Here is a 13,258-nt window from a genome sequence, read left to right on the forward strand (position 1 = left end):
CTTCCAAGGAGACAGCCTCGATTTAAATTTATCCATGATAGAACTCCAATGCTTGGCAAGCTTCATTTTGCACCAATAGGAAGGCCAAGGCAAGTGAAGGGAAACTTACCTGCCCGACAACTAAAAATGTTAGCTAAATTCTCAACTTCAAGATCATCAACCCCCACTCCAAACACCTTATTTTTTTTTAAATTAAGTTTCAACCCAGACTCCATGAAGAAGCACATTAAGAGTCTGTTAAGGTTCATATAAGATTATTCACCATTAAACATCACATCATCCACATAGATAAGGTGAGATAAGATATTTTCACTCATAGGAAGAGTAATACCTAGGAAGAGATGATGATCACAAGCCTCCCTCATTGTAATACTAAGAGCCTCTATGGTGAGGATGAAAAGAAAATGAGCTAAAGGGTCTCCTTGCCTAACTCCACGCCTAATAACAAATTCTTTAGTAGTAGAACCATTTATAAGGACCAAAGCTCTACCAGTCTCAAGAAAACCTTTGATCCATCTTCTCCACTTCATTCTAAACCCCATTTTCTCGAAAACTGAATCCAGGAAACCCAAATTAAAGAGAGTCAAAAGCCTTTTTAAAATCAACTTTAGAAATCAAAACTTTTTTCTTATTTTTCTTCAACCAAGTAACCAATTCGGTGGGTCATTTAAATAATGTATGTATTGGGACAATAGTTTGGGTCTTAATATTGAATGCTATTTTGGACTTTCCGAAATACATGGGTGTTTAGAGTGCAAAATCCTAGGAGGGAAACGATTTTGACAAAATTGTTTCTCAATAGTTTTTTGGCCGGTTTATATGATGTCCAAAGTGAAAGTACAAAAAGTTATATTAGTTCCAAAACCTAAAATTTGTTATTTCCTCTTTGTAATCATTTTTCTCTAGTTTCTTTCTACTTTAATATAATGGTAACTAGGGATGTTATCTGGGTCAAAACTGTATTGAACCGACCCGAACCAGAATAACCTGAAAACCGAATAAGGGTAATCACATGAACCGAAAACCGAACCGATTAACCAATACATATTCGGTTCGGTTCGAGTATTAATAAGTTCGGTTTAGTTATTACCCGACTAACCCAAATAAGATGTATAAGATTATTAAGGACTTAATATAACCTAAAAAAACCCGAATAAACCGTATTAAGGCTCTATAACCTAAATAAACCGAATAATAGAATAAGAATGTACTTTTATATATCAACGTAAAACATTCATAGACTAACATAATACACTAACACATTGAAAGAATAACATTTACATAGTAGATTAACATAATGATAATTAATTTCTTATTTAAGTTTCTTGAGTTGGTGCCTAATTTTTAATGACTAGACAAAGTAGGAATTTGAGAATCCTTAGAGAAAATATGAAGGGCCGATTTTTGAAAGTCTGAAACAAAAAGAAGGATCAACATAAGTGATTTCGAGCTTGGAAATAGTTGAGAAAAGTGGTCTATTTTGAAATGACGAGAATGAGCATAGGGTTTTTTTCCCCTTGTTATGGACGGCGATGGTATGAATCGTGATTTCGATTTCTGTAGATAGGAGAATGGGAATGAGGAATGCTTATTCGCGTCAGGTATTTAGAACCGAATAAGCTCTTATATGGGAAACCCGAACCGAATAACCCGAAAAACGAATAAGCATAATATAGATACCCGAAACCCGAATCAAATTACTTATTCGAGCCTAATTCGGTTCGGGTTTTGGTTCGGTTCAAGTTTCCTGGCCAAATTCTCATCCCTAATGGTAACTCACCAAAAGCAAGAGGTTCCTAAAAAATCTCAAATACCCAACAAAAAAACCCTTCAATATTTAGAGTTTTTCACTAGCACCATTTTTTGGCTTACCCATAATTTTCATACAATTTCTTAATTTTACAATTTAACATTTTCATTGGTTTCTTAGTTTCCTTAAAGTCAAACTCATAAAATATCCTTACGTCTGTAGAGATTTTAGGGGTTTTACCCTAAATACATTTTTTTTATCATTCTTATCATAAGTATCTATTCCCTTTTAGTTTCTCCTTTTCACTTGTCGACTTGGCATTTTTAAGATGATCCTTAAAAGATGTTTGATAAAATGCCCAAACCAGTTTTACTTTTGTTGTAACTTTATTGTTCAAGATAATGTAGTTTGCTTAGTTTGGGTGCTCCTTGTGCACACCAACAGTGTGTTGGTGTGCCATTTCCTTTCCTTGTTAAATATTGCTTCATAGATTTAGCTTCATCTCGAGGCTGGTTCTCTTGTATGGCTTTTTTCTTTTACAAGTTCAAGTGATATTTGACTGTGCCCGTTCAGAAGCTTCCATTGTTGTCCAAATGGTGAAGTGGGAAGTAAGGGGATTGGTCGTATGATTTCACACATCAAAAGGCATCATCTACATACTGAAGATCGTAAATGTGTTTTACATGAAGCTCTTCTAGTGATGTTGGTTTATTTATGGAAGGGGAAGAAACTTTTAAGGCCTTTGGTGAATTGATGTGTGGGAAGTGTATGGATTTGGATGCTGTTCACCATTATTTTCATCACCCAGATGGGCATCCGAGGTTTGTTATAGAGGCTGACGGTTCGAGTCGTTACATTGTCGGTATTCTAAAGCCATCTACTAAAAAGTCGGTGACAAATGCTCTTGGAGGTTTGGTTTTTGATGTTGGGCTCCTTGATCGTGTTTTTAAAGAGCCTATTACTACTGTCAAGAGTATCCCACATAGTTTTCTCCTTCCTTTCTCTCAGGCTTTGAAAACTGCTCTTTACAAGGTGATCGCCCAACCTGGCTTGGATGATGCATGTATTTGTTTGTTACTTCTTCCTCGCTGCACACTGCATGTATTTAGGCCCAAAAATAGACAAGAATGTAGGTCTAGGAATAGAAAATCCTTACATCAAAGCTACATCCTGAAGTCCTTGGATACATGGGGGACAGAGGATGGTATCAGGAAGTTAGTTCAAAATATGTTAGACAATCCCAAGGTTGGGGTCATGAGGTAGGGTGGAGGGATCCTTCAGAAGGAGTCTACATCAAGTAACACCAACATTAAGCAGTGTCTCCGTAAGGTTGCAGATGGGCTTTTTACCGCAGCAGTGCAATTGTTATGCTCATCAGGTGATGTGCCATATAATGATGATACTATTAAAGCTTTCGAGGACAAACACCCTTTTAGGCCACCCATATCCATGTTGAGCCCCATAAATTATGTACCTCCCCTTGTACCAGACGTTAACTGTGTATTTGGTTGCATCAAATCTTTTCCTAAAGGAACTTCTTGCGGGAAAGATGGCTTGAGGGCTCAACACTTACTGGATGCCCATTATGGAGAAGGGTCGGCTATTGCCACATATCTCATGAGTGTTATCACTTCAGTGGTTAAAATATGGTTAGTTGGAAGATGTCCGACCATTTTGGCAGAGTTTGTTGCATCCGCTCCTCTCACGTCTCTACTTGAACCTGACAAAGAGATTCGTCCAATTGTAGTAGGCACTATATGGAGACACCTAGTTTCCAAGGTTTCCATGAAAGGCGTGGGTAAAGAAAAGTCCAAGTACCTTAATGATTTTCAGTTTGGGGTTGGTGTGTTCGAGGGTGCAGAAGTTGTGTTACACAGTACCAATAGGATGTTGCGTGAACACCATGCTGATGTGTCTCTTGTAATGTTGACCATGGATTTCTCGAATGACTTTCACCTGGTGGATAGATCAGCATTGCTCCATGAGGTATGAAATCTGATTACCTATGTGCTATTACTTTTCAGCATTGCTCCACGAGGTTAAGAGGATGTGCCCTTCAATTTCTTTGTGGGTAAACTTCTTGTACGAGCAAGAAGCGAGACTATATATCGGAGACAAACATATATGGTCTGTGTAACACTGAAAATCAGAAAGGCCAAGAAAGGAAAGAAAACCCTAAGCCAAAGGGTCAACTCGTTAAGTCCTGGGAGGAACTCGATGAGTCGGAGCAGGATCTAGGGGATCGATTAAGTAACCGACTCGACGAGTCGGCAAAGAGGACTCAGTGAGTCCGGTCTGAAGAGGGGAACCCTAAATCCAAGACTTTGTGCAATATTTAAGCATCCCATTCTCTCCCTTAGGGTTCCTTATAGCCTCTCTTATCCAGAATACAAAACCCTAAGCCTCCATTGTCACACATTCAAGATTTCTTGCCATTTTGGGTGATTTAAAGGAAGGAGGTAGAAGGGAACCATTGGAGATTCAAGGATTGACAGTAGATCTAGAGTTTGTGGGATTTTCAGAGCATTTGAAAGTAATGAGTTGCTACCTTCACTCTTTTTCATATAGATCAACCTTTAACATGAGATTTGGGGCTTTAAAGGAAAGTTTAAGAACCATTTCGAGTTAGAAGCCCAGATATGAAGTTGCTACTTCATATATAAGTGTATCTTGGCCTAGAGAATCATAAAGCATCACACCATGGGTTGATTGTAAATCCTCCTTGTCTTAAACCCTAGTTTATAGTGTTTTGAGCCTAGATCTCCTTAGCTACATGTAAAGTTTGCCACTTTACGTGTGGAACAAGATTTAGAAGAGTGGATCTGCAGTTTGGAGTCCATGCATGACTCAAAAGCCTCTGAATATTTGAAGGACTGAATAGACTCGGCGAGTCCTTCGAGTGAACTCGGCGAGTAGTATGAAGATGGAGATGAACTCGACGAGTTGGATGAAAAACTCCGTGAGTCTGTTGAAGATTGCCTTGGACTCGACGAGTCTGTTCTTGGACTCGGCGAGTCAAGTTGCGAAACCCAAAACCCTTCGAATTAAGACTCGGACTAGTGAGTTGAGTGGGGACTCAGTGAGTTGGACAGGGCAGGACTCGGAAATCGGTAGACTCGACGAGTCAGGGGCTGAGTCGGTGAGTCGAGTCGCGAATGAAAGGATTTTGAGCGTATGAACTCGATGATTCGTGAGGTGACTCGACGAGTAGAGTTAGTCACGAAGGTTGACTTTGAACAGGACTTTGACTTTGGCAAGAGTGGACTTAGATGACTTCTAAGAGTTCAGTTTGGGACTAAGTGTTTTATGATATTGATATTGGTAGCTCGGGGAGCTAGTGGAGCAGCGGTTCAGAGAATTGTCAATCAGCATTCAGAGGGTTATCAGCAAGTTCAGCAGTGTAGGTGAGTTTCCCTTTGTGTGAATGGGTCTAAGGCCACAATGCTGGCCCATGTAGATATGAGTAGGAAGACCCAGGGGTTAGCCCTAGGCATTGTATGCCAGTATGATATTTAGGACCAAGGTCCATTGAAAGCGGGCGGGTGCCTAAGGAATGGTTTGCATGGTAGAGTATACTTGTTGTCTGTGTGATACTTGTATGTGCCTGGTAGGGTGGTGAGTGTGGGCGAGGTCCCATATCTCACTACTAGCAGAGTGTGGACGGTGTTCCACATCTCATTAGCAGCAGATCAGGGGTGAGGCCCAAGTTAGGGAAAGAGTGAGTGTGGGCTGGGCCCGTATCTCACTATAAGTAGGAGCGTGGACGGGGTTCCATGACTTAGCAATAGCAGGACAAGGGCAAGGCCCAAGATAGGCGAGGCCTTAGGACAGGATCCATTACAATATGTTTAGCTTATGTGTTGTGATATGTTTATGTGCTATTATATGTTAGCGGGCGAGGCCCAGTGACAGGCGAGGCCTAAGTGAAATAGATCTGTATCCGAGCGGGGCTCGAAGCCAGGCGGGGCCTGGAGCGACAGGGCCGTTGTAGTGGGCAAGGCCCGAAATAGCGGGCGTGGCCCAATATATGTTGTATGTGATTATGCAGGGTATGTGGTAGGTTGGGGAACTCACTAAGCTTCATGCTTACGGTTTTCAATTTTGGTTTCAGGTGCTTCCTGTAGCGGAGGGAAGAGCTCGGAGCGATCGCATGGCACACACCATCTCATTAGTGAGCCTGGGATGTTTTACTCTGATAATGAAAATATGTTTTGGAAATGATACTCTGAATTCATGTTATGACTTATGATATGTTTTATGAATATGCATTTGGTAATGATTTAAAGGTAGAAAATGTTTGGTACGGATTTTTGGGACGTTACAAGTTGGTATCAGAGCCTTGGTTTGAAGGATTCGGACATACTCTCGGGTGTGTCTGAACTCAAACTAAGGGATTGGTTTAAAAGTTTTCAAAATGAAAAGACAGTTTTGTAAAAAGAGTTTTTATAAATGAAAGAATTTTGATAAGAGAAAAGGGTGTGGTGCATGCAATCAGCCGAGCTCAAGTAAGTACCCCAAAATACCCATACAAGTTTATGTTATGATCATCAGTTAGTAGAAAGGCATGCTAGATTAGGACTAAGGATCTATGGAGGATGCCTTATGTGCCTGTTATATGTGATTTGAGCTGCATGATAGTGTTGATTAGACAGTAGTGGGATAGCATGTTTAGGTTACGCCTGAGTTTATGAGCTTATGTCGCATGCTAGTGCAGATTCTTGATATGAGATTATGATTGTTGAGTATGTTATGGTTAGATTTTCCCTTGTCTGAATGTTGCTTGCTTTGTGCTTTGTGGGATTCTGAGTGATGGGAGTTAGACATTAGGTGAATACGTCACGTCACATGTGATCAGGATTGAATAATCTCAAAGTGTTGGATTTGGCCCTATTGCCCAGCTCTTGTCCGAGTCTAACCGTTGTAGGGACGAGTCTTTTACTCGAAGGATTATCGAGCCTCTTCACGTGTGATGTTATTCAGGTGATGGCTAATTGGCATCACAAGGAGGCCTTTAGCAGCTGAGGACTGGTTTGAGTTGAGTAAGAGGTTTTCCTAGGGTAAGCCTAGGATGAGATAGTGCTAGGAGCAGTAGTAGTAGAAAAAAGGACCTGGTGGAGTCGAAGCAGTTCTTGAGGAAAGTACGAATAGATGTGGAAGGTAGTATGGGTCCGTACTGCTGACAGCAGAGGATCCGTACTCGATTCGAGAACGGTCGAGATGAGACGGGGAAACTTGTAGTGTGTATATGATCCCTCAGCAGTGATGAGTATTCTGATAGTTATGGTGTTATGTTTTTAGCATGGTGACATTGCGAGAGAGACCAGTGGGCGGATCAGGCGTCGGAGAGGGATCAGGCTCGGGTTCGGGGGCCGAGCAGCTCGAGGAACGGATGAGGGAGTTAATATCAGCTGAGGTTACGCGCAGTATCCTAGATCAGACTCTTGTGATCTTTGGCACGGTTAAGGAGGGTATATTGGAGATCTTGGATGAGAGGATGGGAGCCTTTCGTACTTAGATAATGGATTTGATGGGAGCGTGTACTATGACATTCCGAGAGTTTAGAGCTTGCGGAGCGCCAGATTATCATGGGGCTAGGGACCCCATCGCTAGCAGCAGATGGTTGGCCGATGTTGCCAACACGTTCTGTACGAGCCGGTGTCCCGAGGGGGACATGATCAGACTCGCCTCCTGTCTTCTGAAGGACAGAGCGAGGGATTGGTTGGAGGAGGTTGGGCATGCCATTGGTGATGATGCTGCATTGGACGCGATGACATGGAGCGATTTCGCGGCCAGGTTCAGGGTTGAGTTTTCGCCGATTTTTGAGGTGCAGCAGTTGGCACGAGAGTTTCAGGATTTGACGAAGCCTACTGATACTGTGGCGGAAATCACCGCCAAGTTCAGGGAGAGGGCCCTTCTTGTTCCGCAGTATGTCGCAGATGAGGAAATGAAGAAGGCCCGATATCACGAGATGTTGATGCCTGACATCAGGGAGTTCGTGAGCAGGTCCGGATGTAAGACGCTGGAAGATATGCTCTCTCGGGCTAGAGAGATGGATATTGATTTGGAGCAGATCCGGAAAAGGAAGCCGGATGAGTTTCAGGTAGCCACAGGTTCGAGCAAAAGGCCCAAAGGGTCAGATTCGAGATCGAGGGATTACCTGAGCCACGGCCGATGCGGGAGGTTTGGCAGGACGCACGAGGGTGTGTGTAGGAGTGGTAGTGGTGGGGATTTGGGTTGCTTCAAGTGCGGTCGGACTGGTCATCTTAGCAGGGATTTTACTACTACCACCACACATGGATCAGATTTGATATGTTTCCACTGCAGTAAGTGGGGCCACAAGAAGGCTCAGTGCCCCAGTTTGTTTTCGGCAGGATGGGTGATAGCACCTGCCCCTGCAACTTTCAGGATCACAGACGGCTGTCAGGGCCGAGCATAGGCGCCTGCGGTAGGAGGCAGGGCTTTTTAGATAACTACCATGGAGACACGAGCAGCTCCGGACGTTGCAGGTATGTGTCTTCTGTTTTTTGCTTTCTCTGTTCATGATTATATTGTTATTGTTCTGCATCGTTTGTGGTATAAGTATTTTACAATTTAGAGGCTTGCTTGCGATTTAGTTATGTCATCTGCATACCTTGGATAATAAAGCGGTAGTTAAGGGGGGTGGTGCCTTAGGGAAGCATGATACTTAGGATGAAGTAACTATAGCATGCTTGTGTGGAACTCAGTAATAACCCGCTGGATTCGGAAAGGTATTATTGAGTGAAGGATCGGTTAGGTCCCTAGCTATGGTAAGCTTGGTTCATCAGCATATTGTTTGCGGTATAGCAGAGAAGATTGGGAATCCTTCTCAAGCATTGAGCAGTGAGGTATAAGCAGGATCAAAGTGGGGGAGAACCCTCTGAGTGTACAATGGTAAGAGCACGCAGATCCAGAATGAGTACACGACATCTGAGAAGGAAAAGAAGTAGCACAACGATGGATACGTTGATAAGTTCAGGGTTGGGAGTTTGAGAAACTTCCCAACAGTTAGATCATGTAATCAAGATGGTTGGTATCTGGTTGGGAATCTCAGGATGGAGGATCGCTTGCAGGACTCGAAAGAGTTGGAATGAGAATTTTGAGAATGGTAGCACGGGATGCTTTCGTGATAATAGTCAGTGGCAGAGTCAACATGTAGAGCATGGTAGAGCGGCGGGAGATCCGCAACATTTTGCGTCAGCAAGCCAGAGGTGGAAGGTGTTGTAAGACTGCGAGTAAGCCGTATCATTCCCTAGCAGCTTAGTATGGGGAGTGTGGGCGGAGGCCCGTATCTCCTAGTTAGCGGAGTTGGGGCCAGACCCTTACCTCCTAGTGATCCAGGTTGGAATCAGGAATGGGTAGTGGATGAGAATAGTATGGAGCTTGCCTGCATAGCCCTTGAGAGGTGAGACCTTGGGAAAGGCCGCTCCAGGATGTAGTTGGGAGAGACCCATGGGCGAGGCCCATTTGAGAGTAACAGTATAGTTGAAACCTGAGAGCAAGGTTGATCAGTAGTATAGTCGGGTGGGACCCGTGGGCGAGGCCCGTGAGTTTTAGTAGCATAGGTGGGACCTGTTAAGGACCTTAGGGCCAAGATAGGGGATCGAGGATCCTAGGATTTGTAGCGCCAGAATGGCAGAGTAGAGGGGGTGGTATTAGGTAGCCTAAGTTTCCTCGGAAGTCGTTGGGAGCGACTAGAAGTTTGTGTTGGGCTAGCGACCGGTGGGAGCTGGTAATCCAGATATTGATAGATCAGTAGGGACCTAGGTGGTCTCGGTTCATCCAGAAGGTAGAAAAGGGACAGCAGAAATTTTCAGTCAGAGGCAGTGATGGTAAGCAAATGTTGTTGCTGATGCTCTCAGTCGGAAAGTCAATATTGAAAGAAAAAGGCCAAGAGCATTGAGAATTGAAGTTGTCTCGATCATTGTGGAAAGTATAAAGAAAGCTCAAGAGGAAGCTTCTGAGAAGAATGACCGAAAGGAGGAACGTTTGGGCAAAACGTTGGTGTTCGGTATAAATAGTCATGGACTGAAGGTGTTCCAAGATCGGATTTGGATACCTAAGACAGGAGGAGTCAGATATCTTCTGATGGAAGAAGCTCACAAGACCATGTACTCGATTCATCCCGGTAGCACTAAAATGTATAGGGACCTGAACCCCTACTACTCATGGCCGACGATGAAGCTTGATGTTGCAAAGTATGTGGCTGAGTGTGTGACTTGTGCGAGAGTCAAGACACAACATCAGAAACCGTACTGGAGTTTAGAACCATTGCCTGTGCCTATGGGTAAGTGGGAAGACATTGCTATGGATTTTGTCACTAAACTGCCCAGAACAAAGAATGGTCGCGACATGATTTGGGTGGTCGTTGATCGATTCACTAAGAGTGCGCATTTCATAGCAGCCAAGGATAAATGGTCTATGGAGAAGCTTGCGAATTCTTATGTGAAGGAAATTGTGAGACTTCACGGTGTTCCGCTAACGATTGTGTCGGATCATGATAGTCGTTTCACCTCAAGATTTTGGAAAAGTCTACAAGAGGAATTGGGTACCAAGTTGTGTTTAAGTACAACTTAACATCCGCAGAGTGATGGTCAGAGCGAATGAACAATACAAACACTTGAAGATATGCTAAGAGCATGTACCTTAGAATTCTAAGGTAACTGGGATGAACATTTACCTTTGGTAGAATTTTCCTATAATAATTGTTTTAACTCGAGCATAAAGATGGCACCTTATCAAGCTTTGTACGGACATAAGTGTCGTACGCCGTCTTGTTGGCTTGAGGCTGGGGAAAAGCAGTTTATGGGACCCGAGATGGTTCATCAAACTGCTGAAAAGTTGAAAATAGTTAGGGAAAGAATGTTAGCAGCTTAGGATCGTCAAAAGAGCTATGCTGACAACAAGCGAAGACCGATGACTTTTGAAGTTGGAGATTCGGTCTTGCTTAAAGTCTCGCCGTGGAAGGGACTTATAAGATTTGGTAAAATGGGAAAATTAAGTCCAAGGTTTATTGGACCGTTTAAAGTTCTTCAGAGGATTGGGAACCAAGCTTACAAGCTCGAACTACCAGAAGAACTGAATGGAATTCATAACACTTTCCACGTGTGTTATTTGAGGAAGTTCACGGGAGAAGTTCCCGACATAATTCCACTTTCGGAGTTGAGAATCGATGAGAACAAAAGGTTGATTGAAGAACTAGAGGAAATCGTTGACCGAAAGACTAAGAAGTTGTGACGCAAGATGGTCGAGTTAGTGCTTGTCTGATGGAAACACACGAATGGGCTGAATCTCACCTGGGAGACGGAGAGTGACATGATGGGTCGCTATTCGCATTTGTTTGTTGATGTGTGATTCCGGGGACAGAATCATTCTAAGGTGGAGAGAATTTTAACACCTGTGTTTCTGGGCTTCTCATTAATGTTGATATAATAGTCTAGGTTAACCTTTGTAACCCGTTTTGAAATAATAGAAGTGAATTATTTGTGTATTATGTGCTTAATTGTGTGTCTTAATTTAATTAAAAATAAAAATAAGCATCAAAATGAAATGTTATATAAGCTCTATATCTATGGATAATGTTGTAGTAGTTGAAATGAGGTTTCCATATATATAAAGAATGCCGAAATCCGAGTTACAACGAAGAAGTTATGACCTGTCGAAGTTTTGCGACAGAACCGGCAACGCTGAATGACGTAAAAAGTGAAATGTACGTTGGAGCGATATTTAGCTTTAGTAATCTAAACGAATATCGTAGAGTTCGTTAAACCAAGAGCGTACATAAAAAGAACGCCCAAATCTGACATCGTATGAGGAAGTTATGATTTTCTAAAGTTTTGACTTAGTAGTATGCAACCCGAATACTCAATTTGAGATCGAGCGGTTTTTAGCCGAAACAATCTAAACGAGAATCGAAGATCTCGTTGTTAGTAGCAAAACGATGAAAAATTAGGCAAGAACGGACGCCAGACGAAGAAATTATGAATTTATAACGAAGTTTTCCTGTCCCGGCCTACTAAAAATAAATAATAAAAATAAAGTCAAAATTAGCTGACGGAGTCTAAACGAAAGTTGTAGAGCGTAGTCTCACCTACACGTGGATATAAAGAATATCGAAAACGGAGTTCGTATGAAGAAGATATGAATTTCCAAAGTTTTTAAATGATTAATATTTATTAATTAATCTTTAATTCAGATGTATATCCGAAGGAGTTACCAGTGTGATTCGAACTACGCCCAGCGTACCCTGGTGCATGAACTGCCTCATACTTAAATGCCTCGCATATGTAAGCAGTGACGTTTTTGGTCACGTACGCCCCGCGTAGCTGAGTACGCCCAGCGTACGTGCGAAGCTCAGCCTCTATAAAAGGCATGCGAGGGCAGCCGACTTCTTTTGCAAAATTCTCTCCTCTTTCCCCCGTTTTGCATCATTTTACGTGCAAGAAATATCCCGAAGCCACGGTATCAACCCCGAGCCCCGAAGCAAGTCCCGAAGCCCCGAAGATCCTGAGAAGTGCAATTCACGAGCCGAAGCTCTGCTCGCGAGAAACCCGATTTTTGTGAAGATCATCCAGATCTACTGAAGAATCCTACTTCTGCAAGTCGTAGTGCTGTCCGATCATCTTGTGATCAAGTGAGTGTGTAGTTACCTTCTTCTAACGCATAATTATGAAGTATTTTATACGAAATACGTGTTATGTGTATATTTGGTTGTTATATGCGTGAATGTATATTCACTTTCTTCTATCTCATAGATCCGATTTATTCTCTATGAAATATGTGTTATGTGTGTGTGCCTCATCTGTTATGTGGAATATGTATTGATTGAACATGCTATACATGTTTTAAACTATGTATAAAAATATATATATTTTTATCTACTAATTTGTTGGGTAGAACATGGGTAGATAGTTGATGTGTGATAAACAGATGAGATGCCTCGATGTTGTTGTTGTTGACCTAGTTATTCAGCGGAGTATGGATAACGACCACAGACTCCTTCTAGACAGTCTTGTGGAATGCTAGCAGGTTCATAACCTGTAGGTGTTGTGAACGATGTGTTCACCGGTGTACTCTATCCCCCTCATGGTTGCCTTTAGGATATCTATTGTTGAGGAAACCCCTTAGCAGTAATGTCCGTCCCAATGAAAATCCTAGATTAGGTCCCTTGAGATAGATGTTGTTTTAGGGACGTAAAGTGAGGATAACGGGAATGGGTAATCGGGTTATTGTTGGTTGGTGAAATTAAATATAATTTATTTATTGTGGGTTGAAAACCCTATGTGCTCACCAGGCTCCCAAACCTGACCCACTCAGTTTTATTTGTATTACAGGAAGTGGTGCAAGGGCATAAGATAGATGCATCATCAAGTTGTTTTATTTACAAGTCTGTATATGTATATATTTGTTGAATGACTTGTAATGTTATCGTTTATGCTTTATGGTCTGTATCGGAACATGACATCTCGAGTTTTGATTATATAATGAAAA

This window comes from Lactuca saligna, chromosome 6, assembly GCF_052625555.1.
Source record: "Lactuca saligna cultivar CGN05327 chromosome 6, ASM5262555v1, whole genome shotgun sequence".
Lineage (NCBI taxonomy): Eukaryota > Viridiplantae > Streptophyta > Magnoliopsida > Asterales > Asteraceae > Lactuca > Lactuca saligna.